The sequence below is a fragment of the Tyto alba genome, unplaced genomic scaffold, assembly GCF_018691265.1.
Source record: "Tyto alba isolate M040663 unplaced genomic scaffold, T.alba_DEE_v4.0 Super-Scaffold_28, whole genome shotgun sequence".
In the NCBI taxonomy this organism is placed as follows: domain Eukaryota; kingdom Metazoa; phylum Chordata; class Aves; order Strigiformes; family Tytonidae; genus Tyto; species Tyto alba.
The window spans coordinates 12,412,233-12,438,475 of record NW_024881302.1 but is presented as its reverse complement, the minus strand read 5'-3'; the positions used below and the strand labels follow the sequence as shown (position 1 = coordinate 12,438,475).

The following is a 26,243-nucleotide window of genomic DNA, read 5'->3' as shown; positions in this document are numbered from 1 at the left end:
TTGCTGCCAACTTGTTCAGGTCAGAGAAGCACTAATTCATCCCACGTACAGAAACTAGCAGCAACAATAGGAACTGTATGGCTATTAAACACTTCTTCTGCCCCAAGTGCTGTTGTACATCTAGTGTAGTTATCAGTGGACCTGACTAGGTTTTTGCCCCTTACTTCACAAGACATAATGTAAATATACCTATTTGAGAACACAGGAATTTCAGACCATTTTAAGACAAATTTTATTTTCTTGCTTTTTTGTGAGAAGCTCTAGAAACTCCAATCTATCATGGTTCCAAACTTTGTAATAAGTTTTAGCCTTAACTCATAACCATCTTCTCTCGTGTCTACATCATTTAAGCAGTTATATATCGTAAAGTTTATTTCATATATTTCTACTACTGTAACTTCTCAACTACAGTTCTCAACCACTGCCTCTTGCCTGGTAAACCTCCGCTGCTCTTGCACTGTCCATGTTGCTTCCTCACCACTCATGTCTGTATCTGTCCCTGTCAACACTGCTGCCCTCCAGGATCAGCTGTCTTTTCCTTTCCACACCATCCCCAGGAATAACCAACTACCGCCACGCACCAGCTCAGCCAGTGCAGAGCTCAGTTATGCAGCCAGTCATCCTCAGTGCCTCCGGAGCCATGCTGGCCAATTCCTCTAATCAGTCAGTAGCCAGTACTTAGTTTCCTTATCACATATACCACCCACACACCTGTCTGCATACCAGAAAGAATATAAGTAATTAAAACTGCTGTTGGTTTCCTGCTCTGGTATGCTATTTATTCAGCCTTTCCCTGACCATCCAAAAATCTCTCCCTTAAACCTTCAACTACAAGGATAAGGCTCTGTGGACACATATCTCCAGACTACAAACCTCAAAGAAAGTAGATGTTATTTGCAAGCAATGTAAAGAAGTTCATTTGTAATCCATGACTGCTCTTCTCCAACCAGCTCAATTCCTGTACATGTTTCCATGGTTGCTCTTCAAAGTTTTAAAACAGGCCCCAGGTAGCATCTCTAGATTTTACACTTTTTCTGACCATGTCTCAAGTCATAAAGCCCTTTCAACACCTGAAAGATGCCTATAGAGACCTTCACAGGTAGAAAAGACAACATGCAAAGAAAAAGATTTTCAGGTTTAAATATCCGATTAGGGCTGGAGTCACTCCATCCACACAAAGTACAGATAAGACCCAGCGCATAAGCTTCCCAACAATGACACAAGCCTCTTTGCTTCCCTGGAGTGCAGAAAAGTCTCAGGAATACTGCTGATTGCTTTCTTTAAATGACACAGCTTTTGTCAGGATTTCAGTGAAGCCTATAAACATTTGTATAAAGAACTTGTCACAAGTTTGCTCATTCTTTCAGGTCACACAGGACTGATCTGCTGCACCAGAGGCATGGTAATACATCAGTAAACACTACTAATGTTTATACATTTCAGCAGTCCCATGGTCTTCCCAGTAGACTATTCTAATGAACCTTTCTGCATTTCTGCAAAGGCAACTGTGTACTTAGTCCAGTGTGGGTTTTACAGTAGCCACGTAGCTAGGACAAACACAAGAGCTGGTACAGAAGGACAGACGTGGCTACAGGTGCAGTGTGTACACAGGAGCAGTAATGGTGGTAACCCATCACTTCCTTGAGGACAGGCATCAATCGCTCCTTCACACCATTCTCGTACTCACACTGCAGCTTTGGCAGACTGAAGAGGGAACAAAACAGCAAAGATGACTAAACTCAGTAAGTTTTTGTGACAATATTTGTAGTATCAAATATTCCACAGCTATATATTTAAAAACCACTGGCCTCCTCTTTTCTTTAGAAAAATAGAAGTTTTCCCTTGTGACTAAACTAAAGAAATGAATACTGATCAACTGCCCCCAGTCACAGTGTGCTGGTTTTGGCTGGGGATGCACAAGGAACTGGGAGGGGCCACAGCTGGGACAGCTGACCCCAACTGACAAAAGGGATATTCCAGACCATATAGCGTCATGCTCAGCAATAAAAATAAGGTTGCCAGCAGGGACCACTGCTCAGGGACTGGCTGGGGGGCATCGGTTGGTTGGTGGTGAGCAACTGTTTTCACGTGCATCACTTGTCTGTCTTGGGTTTTGTTTCTCTCTGTTACTCTCCTTTCCATTACAACTTTAATTATTATTATTATTTCAATTATTAAACTGTTCTTAACCCACGAGTTTTCTCATTTTTACCATTCCAATTCTCTTCTCCCCACCCCACTGTGGGGGGAGTGAGCAAGCAGCTGTTTGGGGCTTAGTTACTGTCTGGGGTTAAACCACAACACAGTTACTTCTGCTGCGCAGACACTGGGTGACCAAAGACCATCCTCACCTCTGCTTTACTGAAGAGTCAGTTCTAAGAAATCAACACGCTTTCATAGATTTCAAAATGGTCATGACCGTAACTTCCAGTATGAACACTTCTAGACTTGATATTTAACATTCAATACTTATTTTTATTGTTGCATTTTTCATTTCTTACCACCAACTAGTTTTGGACAGCTGGTTCAATTTAAAAATGACTGCTATGCTTTTTCTGCTTTTTCGCTTTCCCTTCCTGACAACAGATGCAAACAAGCCTCAGGTCTCTGCAACACTTGGCAGCATCCCTGGCATGGCAGCCACCTCTCATGCGCCTTCCTCTTCTTTTTTTTTTAAATTAAAGTTTAAAATCTGAAGCATAAATACCATTTACCAAGTACTACAGTGGATGGTATAAAACTAAAACCAAGTATCAGCGCCTCTAAGTTATCTATGAAAACAGAATTCCTAGTAACATGATGACATCAAGTCTACAAAACAATCTCTTCAAAATGCTGAGTATTGTGGATGTAACTACAACTTCAGCTTTTCAACTTAATTTTGCTGATGTCCCTTCTGCTTTAAATGTCAGCTTTAAAGAGATATTTGAACCATTAGTTCATACAGCCAGTGCAAACATGTGCCTCACAATCCTGAGCACTACTTGAAGATTAGCCTGGGGACAAAAGGAAGAGAAAGTAATAACTTACCTCTCTGCACGGTATTAAAAAAACACACACACACAAAAAAAAAAAAAAAACAAAAACAACACAAAACAAAAAACCCCAAAACCACAGAAGATAATTGCTTACAAATACAGCTTTCCTAACACAGCTTGGCCAAGCTAGTATGTTGTTGCCTCTCTCTTATTCTTTATCTCTTGCTAAAACTTGACAAAACTTCATACCTTAAATTAATCAATTCCTACTCAGTTCTCTTCACTAGAAATCCCAAATTGCTCTACAACGCCACAGGTAATTATAGGGGCTCCCTACACAGCAGAGTTTCAGACAGCTGCTGATCAGCAGCACCTGGAATTAAACACCAGTTTAAGGCTAATCTTTTTTTAAAACAATCAGGCAGGATATACAGGTTCATCAGAGCACTCAGGATTTTTTCAGTGCACAGCAGTAACCTAGAACATAGCACTTGCTTGGGCCACCACCTTGGTTATCTGAACTCCGGACAATAACATTCTAGTTTCCCAACCTGCTGAGAAATATTAAAGTTGTGTAAATTTCTCAGTCATCACAAAAAAGATGTTGATATATTATTATTTTAGTAATAGAACCAATGTAATTCAAGTCATGCTGAATTTTATACTAGCAAAACAGAAATGGGACTAACACAGTGTGTTCTGCCCAGCAGGAGGGGTTACAGACGTTTAGTAGGTTACTTTTAACAAACAATCAACAATCTCGGAATAAGCCTGCGAGTGGCTTCAACTCGGGTCCTGGTGAGGCCTCTAAACCCCCTCCCCGGGGTAAGGCAGGGCTGTTTGGAAATAAACCGTTGCTGCGCCGCTCTCCAGCCCATTCCCCGGGGAAAGGGGCACCCTCCGCCCGAGCCCAGCGCCGCCCGCAACAGTTGGGTTTCGCTTCTCTCGGCTCCAGCGGCGGCTCCGGCCCCGCGCCCGCAGCCACACGCCGCCGCCCACGGCCTCTCCCGGGCCGTCCCCTGACCGGCCCACCGGGCCCGGGGCCGGCGCCCGCGAAGCCCCAGCTTCCCCCAGCGCCCCGGGACCGGCCCGCCGAGCCGAGGCGGCTCCCCGGCTCCGCAGCCGGGCCGGGGACGAAGTCTGTTGGGGGGTGGTGGCATCCGGTCCTGCCTGGGCGCCGCGGAAGGGCTGGGAGCGACCCCGGGAGCGGCGGCTACCGCTGCGCCCCCCAAGAGCGGCCCCGGCAGCGGAGCCCTGCGCACCGCGGGAGCGGGGCCCGTCCGGCAGCAGCCGAGCTCAGGGCGGCGCGACACAGCTCGGCGCGCCCAGCGGCCCTTACCGCTCCGCAGCGGGTGCCCGCCCTCCGCTCCGCTGAGGCGAAGCCACCGTCCCGCAGGGCTCGTCCCGTCCCCACCCGCGCCTTCGCCCCGAGGACCTCGAGCGGGCGCTGGCTCGAGGAGCCACCCGGCCGCCCCCGGCCCTGGGCCCGCGACAGCAACCGCCGGCCCCGGGACGGGCCCTGCCCCGAGCCCCCGCGGCCGGGAGGGAGCCGCCTCCCCTCGCCCCCCCCCCCCCGCACCGGACCTACCGGCAGCGCCTGGGCCGCGCCGTGCCGGGGCTGCGAGCGGTGCCAGCGAGTCCCCACACCTGGGAGCGGCGCGTCTGAGCACGGGCGGGAGGGAAAAGAAAGGGGGGAGGCGGGGGGAAAAGTCTGTGGAAGTATGAAGATAAGTGACGCAAAGCGCTGTGACTGCCCCCCTTCGCCAGACAGCCAGGCCCGAGTACCGGGAACTCCGCGGCTCTCGCCAAAAGGCTTACTCAGAGATTGTCAAATTCAAACAAGTTGTCTTCAACTTTCCCGTAATGAGCGTACCCAGACTCCACGTTTTGCAGCACAGGAAAAAAACCCTTCTCTAACTCTACCATACCCCCTATGTTACAAGATCAGTTATTTCTGACAACACCGCATGCAAGAAAACATAAAAAGATCAAAGAAACCTTCACCACACATAGTGATTTTAACTAACGCCTTCACAGGCAATTAAATCAGATTCAGGCTTTGGGTAATACAGAGTATGTCACTTCTTCCTCTATCCAACCTAACAGCTCAAAGGTAAGACAAATTAATTACTGTCCAGGTCCCTGGGAGGGATTCAACAAGGACTGCTTCACCCACTGTAGTTAAGGTGAGCCAGCTGGCTGGAGTTAGTAGTTAAGTGCTTTAATCTACTTTAGACTGGAGGGAGTCAGTAACCCCTGAGAGCTCAGCAGGGATTTTGGCTGAAAACATCTAAAATCCATTAAAGTCCTATTTTTGTGTTAAAATCCTTTCTTGGACCTTATCCTAAGTAATATGTATAAAGCTCCAACTCAGACCCATCCCAGAGCCAGGATTCAGGTTTCATAGGACAAAAGGGGCTCTTACTCCAAGTGACAATGAGCCCGACAGTGAGCCTGGCAGTCCCAGTGACCTACTGAGGCACCTGCAGGTACGGGCACGAGGAGCCTTCAGCAGGTGTTGGAGTACAAGGGCTCTGGCAGCTTGAATACTCCTAGTCCCCTGATTTGGGGTGAAGGGGGTGGGGGGTGATTCCTCAGCATTCAGCCTTTCCTACATATTAGCGTTTGAACCCGAGAGTAGAGCTAGACTTAGAGCTGAATACATTTTCATCATTATCAAGAAAACACATTATATATTATGATATTTTCCTCATGAGGAGAATACAAGTAATTTTGGCTTTGGTGTCCTGTGTTAACTAAAACTGGAATAATTGTCTTTGTAACTAAATCCCCTTCCCCAGGTGGCTATGAGCATTTTATAAGCCACACAAGAGAGAAGCCATGACTGAACACATCTCCCAGGGTGAAATAAGGCATAACCTTCATCTGAAAGCCTTCTTTCTTGGACTGCTCTATCGCGCAGGGTGCACCCAGCACAGCTTCCCCAGCATGGCCCCTCTGCCGTGGCACCCGCCAAAGTTGTCTTCCTGCAAGAGCCTGGGTGACTGGGTGGGGGACACGGGCAGTGCCAGCTCAAGGCATGCTTGAGGGAACATGGCTAGAAATTAGGATAAGTCTTTATTATCTTTCCCCCCCTCCCAATGAGCCGTGTACCTATCTGAATATTTATTATATATCTATATTATAATATAGATTATAAACAAATTTTATTTTAAAAAATTCATAAGAAAAAAGGCCACATGGCAGTTTCAGAAGCTTGAAATCTGAATGCAGCATGCTGTAACTATGAGAGCTTCACTTCATCACCTTTCCAGGGGCAGCCCCACCTGCTATACTTGGCTGTTACTGTTTTCTCCACCCTACTGTCATCAACAGGGCTGCTGACAGCGTCACGGAAATGGAAACGTACACAGAATATTGCGTACTTTTTGTCATCACATTAATTGCCTGTATTGTATTACAGAACACCAGTAGATGTCAGTTTAGCCCGAAAAATTAATGCATGCTAGGTTTATTAGCTTTTGCTTTTACAACAGTAAGTTTACACCAAAGAAACTAAACAAAGTTTATAAGTTGATGTATATTCAAAAGCCTGTTAGCCATATTTTATATACCGTAATATGCTCTCACTATGTAAAATAAGAAAAGCTCAATGTCACCTTATTTTTCTCCTGCCTGGAAATCATACGACTTGCATGCATACAATTTTTTTTTTTTCATAATTTTGCATATACTGATTTGTTTAATTTCTATGAGTATTGATCATTTCAATAATACTAGATTCTTCAGGAGAGTTGTGCCATAATGCAGTTTCCGACCAGTAATCAGCTTGCACACATAGGTTTATAGAAAATGCAAGGTAGATATGTTAAATCAAATAATCTGAAAGAACGTTGTTTTTTTTCCCCAGTGTTGCAATGGCTGATTCAAGTTGCAAAACAAACAGAACAGAACTGCAACGCAATTTGCAGTTAGTACAAGCAAAATATAGCCAGTCATTTTGGTTTTGCAGTTGCCAGTCAATGTTCTGACCTACTATAACAGCTAAAATTTAAGCCACTCATACACTTGCTTTTCACAATATAAATATTTTTTTAAAGAGAAAAATATAAACTTGATGGGGTTAAAAAAAAAAAGACACAAGTAGCAGTGCCATCTAGAAAATTAACACTTTCAAATATTTTGGAAGATTTATATTTAAAGTCATGAACAAAACCAAACCAGACCAAAACCACAGAATTATCATTTCTACATAATTCACTGCTGCAAGCATCAGTTGGTTGAACAAAACCTACTTCAAAGTCTCAAGGGCATGAACTTCCAGACAGGATCAATACTGATGAACAAATTAGTTACACTTACAATGTCAAGTGGTACTCAATCAAAATTCAGCTTCTGACCACGGGAATGTTGACTGCCTGAGAAAGCAGAGCTTGAATTTTGGTTAAACTGGTATAACTTAACACTGATTTTGCTAATTCTAAATCTTTTCTCTGAGCGAGCCTCACAGACAATTTAGCTCACCTATGAGCTAAATTTTTTCTCATTAATTTTGTGTATAACACTGACAAAAAGCAAAACTGGAGAGGAATTATATGTTATTATTTAAATGAGTCAAAATAATCTTTCCCCTCTTGTCCTTTTACCCTCCATTATCAGATCCTGTTCTGCAAGGTTGTTACTGATAAAGAATTTAGATTAAAATTTTTCTAGGAAGTAAAATACATTAAATAAATTTAATTGTACATATTTGTCAAAACAATCAGCATATAGAATCCACAGGTTTTTCTTAGGCTTCTCCTTAATTAAATAATACTGATATGAAAATCAGTATTTAGTCTGAGTAGTGAATCTCCTCAATTATGAAATGTTACAATTTCTTTAAATTTAGAAAATTATTGTCCCAAATCACTCACTGGATTATAGGGGGAAAGCATCAGATGGTAAAGAGCTTTTTAATCAAAGAGAGGAATGTATAGTAAAAATCTGTGTTCACAGGAGAAAGCTGGGAAAATGAAGATTAATGTCTTATTTTTCCATTTCAATAGTTAAGTGATAAGCAAGTGGAACAAAGTGAGTAAGGAAGAAAGAGACTACATCTTCTGATTACTTCCAGACAAACTTGGCTGACTTTCTGGAAAACACATTTAAGACAAGCCTAGATCATTACAAATCACATGTGTGATTACACCCACATTGTATAACATGTCCCACTGGCGAGCTAATAATCCCATCTGGTTTAAGAAATAAAGCATCAGTTAAAAATAAAATAAAATAAAACAACACCACCACAAAACAGTAGTACAACTTGGTATTGTGTCATTTGATTTCTAGTGACTTTGGTCAAACTTTGCCTCTTTAAAATTGATCTGCATTTTAACCAATAATAAACTACACATACCGTCAGTGCCACGAGTGTAAATCAACATTCTGTTCTACAGGTCCAAGGTACAAATGAAGATGTGCTGCCTCTTCAGCTAACAGCAGCTAATCTTCAAGGGAGATTTTCTAACTCTGACTAGCCAAGCAACCTGTGACGTGAGCTTTGAGGTTCACACTTCAAGCCTCAAAGCTGAAAACAAGGTACACATCCCACATTGCAGTGTAAAGTGCACTGGTAATACTTAGCTGTCATGAGCTGGGCACACAGTTTGCCCAGATGAGATTCAGTTACCTAAGCAGCTTCTTCATGGTAGATGGGAGCATGAAAACTGGAATTTTGGCTGTCTGAGAAAAGCCTCCCTATTGCTTTAGCTTCACTTGGACACTGGAGTGCTGAGAGGAAGGAAGGTCTGAGCCTCTCTGAGACTGCCTGCTGACAAACAGGAAAAGCACCTATTAGCCACAGTAGCCAACTCAAACTTCGTGAGGCACTATGGCTTTATAAAGGTGGTATTTGCATAAATACATGTATTTGTTAGCCACAAAATGTGATTTGCATATCCCTACTAAAGTACCAACAGCACCCTTATTAGCACCCAGTAGAGTAATTCTAGCTATCCTGGCTGAGGTTCTGAATGTAAAACACTCATGGGAGAAGAGAGTCCCCTTAACTAGTTCTATGGAGTTTTATACAATGCTTTTAATGGCTGGCACTCTGGATGTTTTTTGATCGGGAAGGAAACAGTGTTGTTGACTTTTGTTTTTAAATATGTTCTCATTTAGGTTGGATTTAGGTCTTAGAGCTTTGATAAAACAGAGACTGGGACAGCATATTAGTTGATTTGGTAAATATTAAAAAATTTTAAGAATCTGCCAAATGCTTCATGAGTCAAGGTAATGAATGGTGGGCAAGAGCTACATTTTGAAAGAATGTTACCATGTAATAATTCTGTCTACTCTAAGTTTACTCAATTAACTTTAGTGCAGGAGAAATTAATTTCGACTTCTACATGGTCCTCTCCAGGCTTATTGCGCAGAGGAGAAATAAAACAACCACGGGCTCAAGCTTTTGTTGAGCTCAGGGTTTAGGGTTTCATCAGCTTCCAGACCCACGCTGTAGTAACTTCAGCACTTCCTGATTGTACTGTGCAGACAGCTTCAGTTTTATTCTCTAAGCCACTTTTAACAGTGAGTGCACATAAAAACGTCTGCAATAATTAAAACTAAGTACTGCCATAATATACTTCTTTTCATGTACTACTACAGAAATACTAATCACAAAATACTTCAGAGCTAACAATGTAATAATTAACAGCTTGCAGAGACAGGCCTAGATAACACTGCTGTATTGTTTCTGTGCTAGCCCTGTTCAATAGACAACTACACCAACATCTGCAGTTATCAGAGTCTGACATTATAGGTGCCAAATTCAATTGAAGGCATGGTGCAGTTTGCTCGTGTGAACAAGAGCAGAGCCTAGGTTTCAAGGCAGCCAGGAAGTGGGTTACCTTGAATACTGGTTTCCAAACACTTGGCTTTAAAAAAAAGCTGTGATAAAGGGCTTTGCAATGTTGATTTTGGAGTTAATAACTTCAACTTAAATTACCCTCAAATAAATTCTTTTTGTGACAGAGAGGGCAGAGGAAAAAAAAAAAAAAGAAAAAGAGAACGGAGAGCCCACAAATACACCCTCCCTTTCAGAAACTACTTTGTGAAGATAAATACCCCATGACTGACAGCATCATTGCTTAGATTCATGTATCAAAACAAAACTATTGATCCCACCAATATGGAACTGGTAGGGGAAAAAAAATGAAGGAAGCTATCATGACAGATGAAGTCAGCTCTCAGACACATGTTTTCTTACATAAAACCATCTTTCTCAGTTCCCATTTTCTTCTAGTGTCTTTCACACTTCCCCTGGTGATCCTACCGCTCCTCCCCCTCCTCAGGATGCTAGAAACAGATGGGATGAAGAGGGTAAACTCTCCAGAAGTTTGAGCTTTTAAACAGCTCTCAGGTCGTTTCAGCCCACACATCTTCACAGCAGCCACTTGGTCACTTTTGCCTGGTGCTCTCTGGTGAGGCAGGTTTGAGGTTGAGCTTTTCCTGGCTGCTGCTGTTCTCTCTTTTGAGGCTGCAGCTGCCCATTTACTGCCATCTGGCAGGTAGGGAACTCCTTACCCTAGAGCCTGCCTGTGTGCCGGGCAGATGCACAGAGGTGGGCTTCCCTGCCTCCTCACAGTGGGGACAGAGCCTTTCCTCCTTTCCAGGGAGGCCAACACTTCGTTTAAGGCATCAGAACAACCCCTGATACTAAACATCTGCCATCCTCCTGCCAACCTCTTTCCCAAGCATGCACCCTCCTCACTGTTTGTGCCTTGCTTAGCATGACCATTAAGGAAAAAAAAAAAAAAAAAAAGACTTATTTCTTTCATCTCCAAGTTGGCAATATGTGGAGTAACATGCTTGTGGAAGATTGGAATATTAATGTATTTATTACATTAAAAAGAAGTAGCATATCAAGTCTGAAACTGCAGATGATCCCCCAGGATTGCAATTAATCGACGGAATTGTTAAATTAATCCGAACTTAAATATTAATACTTCATTATCCTTATTTCAGTATTGCTTCCTTCTTAATTATCAACTCCCATAGTGTTATTAGCTGTTATGATGATCAAATAACAGCTGCCAGATTGGAAAAAACTATTTTACAATACAGCAAAACATTTAAGTATGTAAATCATATCATCTACCCCAGAGAGCAACACAACAATGTGGTGTCAAAACAGGGAATGATAAATTTATTTTTCCCAGAACACTTGGCACTTCATGTAAAGAATTACAAGGAGAATAACAATTCACTGCCAGTAATGTTTCTCTTAGGATAAAAAACAAGAAATAAATGTTTATATGATAGAAAAGCTTCATATTTAAAAATGGAAGATCTGTCCTAATGAAGTCCTCCACTGTTTGATGGATTCTTTAATAATGTCATCAGAAAACAGAGAGGAAAATTATGACTCTCCAAACATTTACCCTTCAAATTCATCTTCCTGCTCCCTTGACAGGGTACAGGAAGGATGTGATTTTCAAAATAAAGCTGCCTGATTATTTTTCCTATAGTCATAACTGAAGCATGAGTTCAACTGCTGTGATGCCATTGCTGAAAGTAGCAATACAAAAATCCCATCTTCTCACCCTTTCTCCAGAATAACGCCTGACCTACTGTTTGGCCAAGGTGTCATTTACAGTCATGGCTGTAAATCAGCTTTGATGTCTCATGTTATATCTGACCACTGAAACCACTGATCTAAATCTTACATTTAAGCTTTCTGTTGTTTTACTTAAGGCAGCAGCCAGACTTATTTTAATGAACTGCTATGATCTAACTCTGGATCTAAAGTGACGAAGCAATGATACAGTAGTCTTTTGTGCATAATTCTGACATAATAATCTTTCACACAGCTGTCATCTGGACACCAGAATTATTACAACCTAGTTGGGATATAGGCAAGAAATACAGAAATATGTAGAGAGATTAAGACCTTATTGCTAAAAATTCATAGTTATCCAGTGAGTCTCTCCTCAAGGCCTCAAATATCCACTTCTCTCAAACTGTTCCCAGCATCACTCTTATACATTATGTGCAAAGCCGGATGCCAATAAGGATTTCTTTTCTTATGCTTCTCTCACTTCATGCTACAAACATTTGAACTTTGCAGTAGTAATACTTGCTGCAGTTCTGGCAATTGTGAAGTTATTGCTATTGAATTCTGTTTTGGTTTATAATCTCTAGTTGTTATAGTTCATGTTGTATGATTTAAGAACAGCTTTGACATAATGTTTAATATTTCAGTTCCCCACCAATAGGAGGACTACCTTCATTAAAGGCACTTTAGTGAATCTCTCAAGTCCACACACAAATTATATGGTCAACAGTCTCATCTCGGAAGGTGTCAGTAGCTGTTCCAGAAACTCAGATATTACATATCATACCTTGTCACTTGATATTGCTTGTTTGCAGGAAGCAGCAAACCAGGAAGCTTACCATCTGGGAACAAAATCAGCACAAGTGTCATAGCTACAGAGCTAAAACAGCAATAGCAATGTGAGTTTTAATATCCATTTACCAGAACGATGACTAATGGTGGAATGCAATCTCATCATCCATTGCTACACGCTCAGAAAGTACTTCACCAAATTTGCTGGCAGCCTCAAGTGGCTTTGTTGCATATGGGCACCAAATGTTCAGGACACTCCTAAATTGAAATTAATCCTCTGTCTTTCAGACTAATCCTTCATGACAAGCAAGGCAATCAGCAAACAATTGAATATCCTTACAGACAAACACTAGTAATAAAAATTAGTGAACTAGAAATCCCCACATGATGGTTGAAAGCACATTGGGATTTCAAGAGCTGGCTGATCTGCTGTACACATAGATTCTGCAAGTCTTGACTGTATATGCAGCTCCTCCTGAATTTGCCCTGCAGCAAAATCATGTGATCTGTGCCACAACCAGAACAAAATCTACAGTAACTAAAAATAAATTGCTTCTCCGCAAAGTCATGGCTCAGTTTAGTCCAGCTGATAAATAACTTTTCAGCACTGGTCAGCAAACTTCATGATTATCACAATGTGCGTGACCTTATTGATTGTCATATGGGTGGGCGGTGTTAGGATCTTCAAATACTTGCAACACTTGGCTTTGGTCTCAGATATTTGTTTAGTAAGTCATGAGTTCTCTTACCAGATTATGCTACCCACATTTGTGTATCTTAACAGCAGAACCATCCAACTCAGCTGCTTTGACACTTGCTTGAGATCTTGCAGATCTTCAGAGGTACCTGGCAGTATTAGCTGACAAATCTATTACCAGAAGCTGCTTAAATCTCTGTAGCACTAATTCTCTTATACATGAATGGTGGGAAAGATTATTAATCACCTTTCCAGTTCCTCTGCATGACCAGTTAACAAGAACATCTACTCTAAAGCTAGAAATGGCTCTGTCTACCTGCAGGACAGACAGAGCTATCAGCACAATGAACATTAAAGTTTCTTTAATCAGCATGTAGTTGACACTACGTTATTTGTCCAATTTGTCCAGAAATTTTTACTCATTAAATCAAATTTAAATTATGGCCTTTTTTTAAAACAAAACAAAACAAAAACATAAAATTGCTTCTGAGTTCAAATTAAATTTTAATTTAGATCAATTTATTTGAGGCTTTTCCCTAATTAGCATCATATCTTCAAACAGCAAAATCTTCACCTTTGTAACCATCTGTTTTACTTTTTGCATATTTGGTTTTGGAAACATTTAACATAAGCCTGTGTTATTTTAAAATGTAGAAAGGCAGTGGGCTGTCTCTGAAGGACTTTTACAAGACAAGATCTCTGATCTCTGCATGAAAAGGGAAATGATCTCATTCAGCAAGCATAACATTTTTGTCAAATGTTGAGGGTTTTAGAGCCTTCCCTGTAAAACAAATCCTTATTGCTTTTGGAAAGGACTTTTCAGTCAGTAAAGAATGTCTTAAGAGTTGTCATTTGCTTTCTACCAAGAAAGAATCAAACTAGTATGGGTCAACAAACAGTATAGATATCTTAACTTCACATTAAAAAAAATGTATATATATATATATATATACACACACACACAAGTTGCCTATGTCTCTAGTAAGAGGAATATTTTTGCTTTCATTATTGAAGCAAGGAAATTTCTAAAATTATTTTCTTTTTATTATTACTGGAATTTAGTAATTATGCTACTTTGCCAGACATTTCTCAGAATTATTTCTGATTTGTTCCCAGATGAACATAATTCTAGGTCATTAATTTAAATTTAATTAAGAAGAAAACTGCAAAGAATTTTATGTTTGATAGTTTTACAAATGGTAACAAGGAATTCATATCCTAGCAAAAGAAATTCAGCTTCCTCAAAAGGGAACCAAGCACACTCAAGTAATTTCAATTACAAAATCAGCATCCAAGAAGAGGAATTCTTTGCCTTGAACTATAAATATGTACTATTTTACACATTCCACAGCTAAACAGTTTTATCACACATACACAAAATATCATGATCTTTAAGTATTTGTCTCAAGGATTCAGACACAATATGACTTGTCCACCAGATGGCATACCCTGTGTCCAAAAGGAACTGACACAGCAAAATGCTTTGCAACATCTATGGGACAAAAAGCCTTCCATGTAATTATCCTTCTTCATTTCATTATGCTTCTAGACAAGTGCAGAAGAAAATCTGTCTGTAATTATTTTCATGAGTTGCTTATATAATCTAAAAATCTGCTTGCCTCAGAGGAAAGCAGAGATTTCACATGGAAAACATAAAATGTCTGTCATCCAGGGAAACCAGTTTTTCTCTTTGAGATTTCAGGTGGCTGTAACGAAGTTAAATCATACACAGTAGGCAAAGGCACTGTAGAGGGAAGTATTATAACCTTACCAAATGTCTGTTTTTACCAGTGTCTCTCACACTGCCTAGGATAAACCGGCAAGAGTGGGAAGAGAAATAGTTTAGGGTTCTGAAAGGACTAAAACCCCAAAAACTCAGAATGAAGACGACAATATTTCATAGGAAGATGAAACTAAGAACAGTCTAGAAAAATTTATCCCTGCATACCTTATAACCAAAAAGGCATCAAATTCTCAAAGCTCTCAAAACTAAAATATTTTGGACTATGCTTTTTGAGATAAAGTTTGCAGAGAGGTAATATTCTTCTATTAGACTCACCTACGAAGCTCATTTTAAAGTCTATATGCTCATCTACAGACAAGGTCCTATGTGCCTTAAAGTCACTTTGTTTATGTCATCCTAACAAAAGGATTTACTACTCTGCAAACTTGACCTCATTTCCATCTGTCATAGCTTTAGAATTACTGTTACTACAGAGACATACAGAGACAGCATTGCACTTTTTTTTTTTTCTTCTTTTTAATGAAGCCACTACAGTTTAGGACAGTTTCCAAGCCACAACTAAGGATGAAACGATCACAGACATGCCACCATGTTCTTTTGACACCAGACTGAGGATCCAAAAGGACATGGAGCTATCTGGGCTCTAGTACAAAGCAGTGTAAACTTCCCAGCTAAACTCAGAAACAGTGGCACCAAGTGGCTGAAGCATAAATGTTGACAGCTGCAAGTTGCCAAAGTCTTGCAGGTTTGTTGTTACTACAACATAAGTATTTTCCACTTTTTTCTTACAGCAATCATATAGCAATCAAACCCTTATCATCCACCCTCCAGCCTTCCTCAGTTTGTTGATATTTATACACATCTTCAACAAAATTGAAAGCAATCAAAGAGACTGGATTCTGAAATTAGTAATGCAATTCTTCAGTTTCTGCAAAGCAGCTAAAAGTCCTTTTGTTGTCAAACAAGCAATTAACATATCCCATTCAATTACATGCATACTGGCAAAGTATTTTAAACTAAAGGCAATTGTACCCAAAGTAAAGCCTGAAAACAGGAGCACAGGGCTCTTCTGAAAAAAGAATTCAGAATAGGATACTTGTTCTATTCCAAATGACCTGACATTATTTAAGTACATCTATGAATAAACCCTCTACTTGTTTTTTTCTTCACCAGTTTTCATTTCAACACACTCAGATAGTTTAAGGCCTGTAAATCCCTAAAACACATAAAATACTAATCCAGAGTGGGATTAGCTTTCTGATGATAAAGTCCTGACATCCAAATTCATCCAAACCCTAATTTTATTGAAGCTATTTTTGAAGGTAGAAAAAATGAACCTGATAGCCACACATTCAATATGAAACACTTATTGTATATTATGTGAAAATGATATGTACCCATCCCTTAATTTGCCTCCCACAACTGATTACACCATGTTACAACCCGTACTGGGTGCCCAGGAAGTCATAAAGGTTTTGTGATCCCCTTGGGTTAAATTAAGGTGAAACAACACCAAACGACCAGTTAAAATTTTTTACTTGTGGTAGAAACAACTTAAACTTGGAACAGGATAGTAAGCAATGTGCTCTCTTATTGATAAATCTATAAAATTAAAAGAAAGGCAAGAAAAGAAAAGGAGAGGAAAAGAGTCTGGTTCACCACCCCAGGTTCCAGCATTGTCTCAGGTTTGGAAATCTTAGGTGGTGAGTGCACACATAGCAAATTTTTCTGCTGCCTTTTAAATTCATCTTTATCAGCTGATTAGCATACTAGACCAAGAGAGGCAGGTATTCCATGAACTCATTTCCATGAGAGACAAGAAAAAGGTGAAGCATGGGTTCTGCACATGCATTGAGAGGGAAGAGAGTGCACCAACCCACTTGTCCGACTGAGTTGGTGGTTGTGCTCACATGCCCACACCCCCTTATTTTTTCCTCCGTTTTTGCTTAGGTCCATCTGGTGCTGGTTATTTATCTCTCTTATCAGTCCTAACCCGAACATACGGTATCACTCAGTCCACATTTCTCCACTTTGAGGCTTATCTAAGGAGTTTGGCAGTACAACCGCAAGGAAGTGGAGCTGTGCGCCCTTCAATACACTCTGCACTTCCTTGGGCAGCGTTCCTTAGACTAATTGCAAAGGCCACAGCTTGTCCTTGAGGCTTTCTGTGTTGATGAATGTTTGACACATCAATTCCTTCAGTTCCTTACACACTACCCACAACTAATGCAGCTATCCAAGTCCTTCAGTGAAGCACTGCACTGTACCATTGTGCTTTTTCAGCAAGAAGGCCAGATGTGTCTTCTAACCCTGGTGATTCCAATTCAGCAAAAGTCCTACAATGTAATTCTTTTTTCCACACCAGATTGACATTGTTGGCATGGCAAACTGGCATTAGCCTAAACCAAGACCATTGGACAGGTTTTCCCACCCAGCTGCTTTCAAGAAGCCTGAAGAAAACTGACCTAATTAATTATCATTTGCATCTCCTCAGAAAATTAAAATGCATTTGGTTTCTCTCCTATAGGCAAACTTTCAAGGGAATAAGAAATTCCTGCTAGAATGGGCAAATGTATTAGAAGTCTGAGAGGCCAACAAGGAATTTGATGTGCCATTCATGAGATATTTTCAGCTATGTATATGTGAAATGGCTAAACCCCACAGGATTATAAATGCAGCAATTACAACAGGTGTGATAAGTACAACACCACTCCCACAAAACAAGGTCCCTTTCTAATGCTGATGTCACATTTCTGCTCACTCTTGATCATTTCACAGAAAAGAGCAAAGAATTGCCAATGTGTTGATAGAGATACCGATTGGAGGGCAAGGGATATTCTGTGTCAATACTGCTTCCTCCACCAGCTGTGGCTGAAGTTTTGAGAAGAAATTGACTGGGTGATAAGACTGTTCTGAGTGAAAGAAGAAGGTTTCCAGTAACACCAATAAGGGCATCTCACAACTCAGCACAGTGACACTCAGAAGTTACAGTGAACAAACATACAGTCAGTGCTCTGAGCTGTGAGCTAGCTAATGGTGTGAAGCGGAAATGACATTTAGAAGAAATTTATTTTAAGGTTCACAAATTCTATAGAGCTGTTAAAGTGCCCAGCAGTGCTATAAGAGAAGCAGACATGCACTAAAGGCACTTTTTTGGACATTTAGGCTAAAGAGACTGTGGAAACTTCAAGATAAATTTCATCTTACACAAGATTAGGGCTCTGAGAGTGAAGCAATATTACTGCTTACAACTATCACTCACTCCTCCAACTCCTATGTCGCACTCCTATGCTTTATTCTAGCTAGTAAGTTCTCTTAAGCATACATCGATTCTGCTTACAGGCTTGGGGAAAACAAGAACAGCTGAAAACTCCCAAAAAGAAGTGCTTGAAATAAGCAAGCTACGTGAGGGGACAGCTGACAGGTAAAATAAAACATTGGCAGTCAGAGTATCCAAGTTTAGCTTCCTAATTCCTGTACTGATTTGCTCTATAACACATCAAGTAATTCCTCTGTTTAGTACTACCACTGACAAAATGAGAATAATTGCCTTTTCTCAGCCCACAAAGCTGACCTCCAGCAAATTACATGGGAAATCCAAGTCCACATCTGCAAAATGAGGTGAATCAATAAAAGATAAGAACATGTAAGTTCTTTTGTTGCAGATGACTATTATGGGACTGTGTTTTGAGCAAATGTAATGGACAGTCCATTATTTATTAGTGTGTTTCATGACAAAGAAGAGGGGAAAAAGATCAATTTAAAAATCACCCAGGTGTAGAGGTGAAAGTTACACCAGTTGTTAATTAAAAATAAAAAAAAAAAAAAAACAAAGCCACCCCATGCCCAAGCCTCCCAACAACCTTATATCACACACACACACACACATATATATATAAAAATATAATCTGCATTAATTATTCCAGCTCTAAAGTGGGAGCTACATGTCTCTGTAATATCTCCTCTCCATTTCAAACACAGACAGGTTTACAGTGTGCCATGGAAAACCCCCATCAGAAAAATCTTTTACTCAGGCACGCAAAATTCTCTTTGTTATTCCATCTTATTTTAAGTTATACTGCTCTATGAGGCTACTAGTGACTGTTGGCAATAATATCAGTGTGCAGCCTATCCTGAGAACTTAAAAAATTAGATGAAAAATTGCTCTAGCAAACCAGGTATTTTCTCTTCTATAAATCAGTATGCATGGACCTATAACTGTATATGATACTATTAACACTTTCTCTCTTCATTTGTTTCTGGGCTGGAATATGCCTACTTCATTCCAGAATGCCCAAACCACTCAACGTTCAGCCATTCTTGATCAGTTCAGACACTGGGTTTGGATACCCAGAGGAAAGGCAGAGATGTCAGTTACAAGAGCAGGCTTCAAGAGCGGTATTAAACCACTGTGAAATCACCATCTAATGTCACCATGTAAAGGAATAATGGCAATGCTACATACTTTTAATTTAAATGTCAGCCTGTTGCTATTTTTCAGATTAGTTATGAATATGCAAAATTCCTAAGAAAATTTAATTAAACCGGACAAATTGGTGAAACTTCTGCAGATACATTTAATTTCTATTTTCAGTGTCTTACCATGAGCATTCTAAGAAACTACAGCATCTTTTCATTATAGTAATGAATCAACTTACAGATTCTGCATACAAGGCACAGAACAAAATAATGTATTGATTCCAGCTCTCTTAAGCCTATTCCCACAGAACATCTTCTGCAGTACTATATAATAAAGTGTGGGTTTAGGTCAGATTTTATTACAGATTCAATTGTTAATTGTTCTAAGGGGTTATGGAATGGGTTCTATTTAATGTGAATGAATCAGTTGTGGTGGAGAAAAATGAAAAAAATGAAGTGACTTTTAAACTAAATTAGTGGGAATTGTGTTTTTTTACCACTCTGCCTTGTGCCTTCCCTGAAGGAAGGGCTCTGTACAGCAGATTGGGATCAGAAACTTGTTTCTACCTGTAGCAGCTTCTGCCAAGTCTTACTGTTGATATATCATGGAAAGATTCAGACTTTTGTTTTTTTCCCATTTGATACCCTGAATGCAAGAACTCAGTATATTTGGAATTATTATTTCAGAAATCGCACAAGGTACATTCTTTGGGGATTATCATCAAGAATCTCCAAACAATTTGTACACATACAGCTCAATTACATTTTTGGAACTGGTAAAGTTACAGAGGTTTCAGACTCAGCTCTCTAGAAATGCTTGAAGAGACAGGCTGATTACAGCATAGCAGGAAACAATGTGCAACTGCAGCTGGTAGTGCAACACCCCTCTGGGATTATGGGTCAAGAATAGAGGACAAAAAGGAAAATTCAGGATAGATATTATGATATTATTACTTTCCTCTTCATACCAGAATTTAATTTTAGTATTCCTAACAGCATATTGAAACTTTCAAAGGAAGCAAGCAGTCAGCTTTCAATGCTACCAGTCTGTTTAAAAATCACAGGGGAAAAAAGTATACACTTTCACTGATTTAATAACAGACATGAATTTACTCCAAAGACTTACCAATTTCCCAAATTGAGACTAATGACATTGAGGCAGATTTTGTGATGCCCACCAAGCCAAGTTTTACCACACTCAGGGTTTTACAGGATTGGTCTGTCAGAAGGGAGTGATGTTGTAGAGTAGGAGACAGCTGGCATGGATCAGGAAGAATCTATTCACCTGGTATCATTCAATTCCCTCCACACTATACGTAGAAAATGGATGCAGATATGAAATATTACATTGATTCAAAGATTTTTCCTTTTAAGAAGCACTGTTACCGTTAGAGTAGGGGGGGCTGAATTTATTTTATTAATGAACACACTGCTGTGTTAACAGGCTGCTGCCAGACTATTTTAATTTGGTAGTAACAGCCCTACGTTAAGGTTAGAATTCATAGTGCCCTAGTGCTAAATATTTAAGCTGCAATATCATCCTTCTGAAAATGAGGCGGTGTGTTCAGCCATACATTATTATTCTAGGAACCACTGATCTGAAAAGAAAGAAAGAAAAAAACACCCGCTTGTCTTTGCTTCAGTACAAGCACACTAGACACTTTTAGCTGTGGTTATCTGAAGCACTTATGAAATCTCAGTGCAACTCAAAAAACTCTCTTTCTTCAGCAAGAGCTGCACTGAATTCTCAATTTACAGCAAAAACTAGATGGGTAATAACAGCCTTGCCAGGACTGTAACCGACAACACTTTAGCTGCAATTCTGCTCTTTCAGCAGCTATGTGAAAGCAAACTTGGAAATATAAATGACTCATTGAAAACCGCAGGATATATTAGTTAAACATGCCTTATTTGGGTTTCCAGGATAATGCAAATAAGCTTCACAGGTAACAATTAGGAATTATCACACCATCTTTTTTCACTTGAATTAGATAAAGTTAGCATCAGAGAAATATGATAGTGCAAAAAGATACAGCTCCAGCACTTCATCAGGACACTGAGTACTGGAATCCTACCAAAAGGACTCAAGCATCAGCTTTTAGGTCTTCTTTCAGACATATATTTGCAACACAGCATTAGATGTTCTTCATTTAAGTGAAAGGCCAGAGTTCTGCTAGAAGCTAAACCCCCAGATTACTAAAGCTCTCAACAAATGTGTGAGATCAGCACTAAAGGAAGCAGGTGAAAGATTCTTGAGAAAGCATACTGCTTAGAGTAGGACGGGAGAATCCCTCTGCTTTTCTCATCCTTCAGAAGTGTATTTCTGTGAGCACCAGCATATCTCCTGACCCTTACCATGCTGCTAAAGTTGTGAAGTGCACAAGGCTCTCCATGGCAAGATCTCCCTGGTGCCTCACTCAGGCTGATGCCCTGCCCAAATACGTGCTGAGAGTACTCCAGATAGCTTCAGACTTCACAAGAATGTGGCAGCCCAATCCACAGTAGGAGCTTCCTGTGAGTTTAGAGGAATTGCTCACAGGCAACTTGCACCCAGTTGGAGAAACAGACAAGAATTACTAAATCACCTGTGCTGTAGTAGCCTTTGACAAGCCTTAGACAGCAATAGAAATGGTAAAGGTACACTTTTCTCCTGTGAAAATTCCAATTACTCAAATTGGCAAGATACCTGTGGTCCTCTTTCTCACAATACATGCCTACTTTTTATATATGGGAAATGGAGTAGTAATAAGTCACTTGTTTCTACCCCAGAGAAAGAGAGGCTGTACAAAGGATGTTAAGACATATGTTAAGACATTCTACTTGATGGTTATATCAAGTAAAATAGCACCCTACTACTTTCTTGTCCCTCCATATTTCCTCTGAGTTCTCATGAAACAGGACTACCTCTGCCTATTAAGGAGAGACCCAGAAATAGCTTTCTAGATGCCTGCTGTCTTTCTGGTCATTTCTTCTATGCTGTTATAGAGATTCTGCACCATTTGTTATCTTCTATAGAAAATGTCAGAGCATGTTTCTGCTGCAACATGCTGTTGTTGAAGGTTTAGTTACTGTGGTGCCAGACCATGGGATAAGTAACAGAAAGAGCTGTGTCTGTAAAAAAGCCAAGTGACCACATCACTGCCAGAAAGCACAACAGTTGTGAAGTTGCCTGGCTGCTCTTTTCACAACAAAAAGCGAACTCTGCTCAACACCAGAGGCTGGATTGCTTGCTCCCCTGTCCTCTCATTAGATTGTAACCTGAATGCCAGTAAGCAAGCATATGGTGTCCGTAACTACCAGCTATACAGGATCTGTAAAGTTTTGCTACTCTGGCTGCAAGGTCACGCAGCACAGAGGAGCCAGTGTGCCCAGTCCGTGTCCACGCAGCAATAAATATTTTTAACTCTGTGCAAGATTGCAAACAAGACAGATACACCTGCAGCCTGGGTTGGAGACCTGAGCTTTTTTACCTTCTTCCCCAGAATAAAAAACAACCAAACCCCAACACCTTCAATTTGTTACATTCAATATATTTATTAGGTGATATAATTTAAACAGATTTCTTGTCTGCATTGAAGAGAGGTCACTACTAATGATTGAGGACCAACAGCACATACACAGCTGTAGAATCTCTTGCCTATTTTATTTTGTATGAATTGTCAAATAATTGCAGTGCTGCACACAGTACACAGTTTCTTGACAGGTCATTGCCCTGTTTTAAACTCAGGTCCACTTTCTAGCAAAGAGTTTTCTTAGAACCTATGCTTCTGCTTTTGTGGAAAATGACATTCCTTTACTGTTTTTTCAGGCTCACCAAAAAAGCACCAAGGCAAAAGTCCATTTTATAACATCAACTTACAGAGTTGTCTTTGCATTTGAAATGTAACTTCTGAAAGAAAATACATGCATAATGCTAAGTAGAGACAGCAAAGATTTACTAGGTCAGACAATATTTCAGTGGGTTCCTACAACTATTTCCTTCCTGCATATATTACTTTTGGAAAGGATGAAGAAATCCATTTTAAGTTGTATGGCATCTGTTATTTTCCCCAGCTTCTTTGTAGCTACTCACATCGATTAGCTTGCTACAAAACAGTATTCCATATCACCTCTGCTTCTTTTTATTTTTTTATTTTTAAACTTTTACAAATAGATTCTTTCGAGATGACACAAGCTATTCCTTATATGTGAGCTCATTTATATTTTTCTTCCTTCCATCTCCATCAGGATGGCAGAACTACCATCACCCTATTTCCCTTTAGCTCCTTGAACTAGACACAAGTTTATGACAGTACTTGGAGTACAACAAAAAAAAGTGAACTTAGTTCCACTTCATCCTCTGTTTCCACCATACACAAGATACTCTTCCCACTCCCGACAAGACCTTTCATTAACTCCTGATCCTCCAGGCATCTTTCCTCCTCCACCTCATGCTCCCATGCCATCCCAACTCTGGAATCACAGCAGCTTTTCTCTGACCTCTGTCCCGCAGCACCCGGGGCCAGCTGTGGGAGGCAAGGGGGGGACAGACTCCAGCCCTACCACCTTGATTTGCTTTGCCTCACAGCACCACTATGCATGGCCTGCCTGAAACTCCACAAGGTATTGTTTCTTCAAACCACTAAATGTGTGTTCAGAGGTGGATTTGTACTTTCAGGGATCCCTGCTCACAAAAGGATTTTCACATGTTTCGAGTTAAAGAACCTATTTGCAGAAAATTACTGTGCAGCTCCTGAACAGTAATTAGTCTGACAGTTCCTCAATGATCTCTCTCAAAGTGACACTAAATGCATCAAAGTTCAGTACCTGTTTTAAGACCATGAAAGTATGTATATAACAACAACAACAAAAGTAAATACATGAAGGCATTCTAGAGCAGTCCTACAGAATGTTAGCCTCCTAGGCAAAGCAAGTGGCTGAAACTCGTCAGCTGCCTCTAAATAATTCAGAATGCTGTTTGACCACATCTAAACTCAGCGTTAATTTGTACTCTTGCTTCCCTCATAAGTAACATATAACTAAACATTGATCAATTCAGTGGTAAGTCTCATGCAGAAATAGAGTAAATAGTTTGAAGGGAGATATAACGTGTTCACAAGTGTGTTTAAGCATGGTAGCATGCAGTCATTCAGCAATGACATTCAATCTCAGTTTATTAAGGTTTTACTTAGATTCACCCTAAACTGGGTACAAAAATCTTCCTCCTTCTCTCCCTTTAGAAATCCACAGGGTAATCCAGACAACAAACCCATAGATATAGCATTTTGGAGAAGCTTTATTGTAAAGGGATATTACAAATGCATGTTGTCATAAACCAAGCTTTTTCTTCCCCAAAAGAAAAAAAAAATGCTAGTATTTTGAACGTTAAATTTATTGAGGATGTAGCAAGCAACCGTAGTAGGTGAAAGAGAATTCACCAATCAAAATTAGTATGATAAAAAATGCTCATCAAAAAGGCAAGATTTATCCAAGGAGATACAAGAAAGAGGTAAGAAACTTCAGGGTCAAATATACTTAACTTTGCCTCTAGAGAACACAGATTATTTTGCAATTTAGGAAAGAAATTGCTTATCAGGCACAGATGGATGCTTACTAAACCCATGCCACAGTGAACAAAGTGGATGAAGCCCACATATCAGAAGTAATGGAAGTAGCATTTCATCACAGATCTTAATATAGGCAAGCTTTACACTCCTGTGGTAAGTCCTCAAACAAATGACTGCAGGAGACATATTCCAAGTCATGAAAAGAGAACAGCATTCTGTGATAATTTGGTTGTACTTCCACAAAGCCTAGCAGCATAAAAACAGCTTAAATTCTTAAAGGATGGGATATAAATACTTTTTTTCATAGCACCCTGTCACCTTTCCAGTGTCACTGATAAGTCTTCCCAATCACAATTCTTTTGTAAATACAATACCCATCCCCTGGTTCTCATCTCCAGTTACTGTGTGCCTGTAACACTCACCCTGTATCCCAGGCTGTAGCAGAATACTGGCATCTGTTCAGCCACCCCCCAGAACAAACATCCCAAACCTCCACAGAGCTGCTGGGCTGGGCAGCTCTTTAGAGTGGATGACATAATGGTTCGTAGCTGAAAGGATCCCTTTGAAACAAGCTGTTTTTTTCAGAGCTGTATACAGCCTATTTACTCTGGTCCAGCTCATCTAGAAAAGAGATAATACAAAAGTTCCCACTACTCTTGCATGAATTGCTTGAGTTATTGAAGTCTTGGACATGACAAAAAAAAATGGACTCCATAATTTTAGGTGTTAGGATTGCATATATTAAAATACTTTCTTTTTAATCACAGGAAGAACTAGGGAGAAAATTTGAGAGTTGAAAGTAGATATCTTTATTAATTTTCTTTCTAGGGCATGTAATTCCACATCAAACATGCTTAGATAATGCCTTGCAGCCAGTAGCACTGAGACACATACTGAGCTTTGCAGTTCATGTAGGCAGGGATGAGGGTACCTTGTACCAGTTTGTACCTAGGATATAATTGCTTAGCAATGTTTTAAATAACATTCAGAAACCTTCAATAAAGTGCAAACTAGGCTTTATATATTAAAAGCCTGTTTAGACTTAGAACTTGCAAAGAGCCACAGTCTCTTAAATTTAACATAACAATTGCAAAGATCCTTCCTCTGAATACCTTAAAGTACATTAAATTTCAGACACTCCACTGCTTTCCTCCTACAGGAGAAAACACAGGATTGAATGAGCTGTGCTGGCAAGTCCCAGGGCAGCACTGCTCAGGATCTGAAGGTGCATGGCTCAGTCAACCCTGCAGCAGAGCTATTCTATCCTGTCCTTTTTGCCCACCTCACTGACAGCAAGACAGCCTGAGGAATCTCTGTTGTCATTAGTAGTGGTAAAAATATACACTGGCTAAAAATTAGACTGGAAAAGTAACATCTGGTACATAGGCTTGATTGGTACTAGGAAAACTCGACAAAATTATTTAAAAGACCTTCAAAGCCCTGAAGATTTGTCTCTTCTCGTATCCAAAGCATTCACCTGGCACTTTCAAATATGAAACAAAACCACTAC

At 40.1% G+C, this 26,243-nt stretch overlaps 1 protein-coding gene across 6 annotated transcripts in view; it reads right to left on the bottom strand.

Annotated features, from left to right (window-relative positions):
- The window catches only part of LITAF (lipopolysaccharide induced TNF factor), a 90,812-nt gene that overhangs the window by 12,061 nt on the left and 52,508 nt on the right, over positions 1–26,243 (bottom strand). For 2 of the 6 annotated variants that reach the window (XM_042798601.1, XM_042798598.1), the window contains exon 1: positions 4,567–4,728. The exons of 1 other annotated variant lie outside the window; for it this stretch is intronic. The gene's annotated coding sequence lies outside the window, so the exon portion shown is untranslated. Of the gene's footprint in view, positions 1–3,227; positions 3,352–4,317; positions 4,477–4,566; positions 4,729–8,340; positions 8,448–26,243 lie in introns of those variants that run through there. 3 more of the 6 variants (XM_042798600.1, XM_032983615.1, XM_042798599.1) reach the window with 3 other exon arrangements.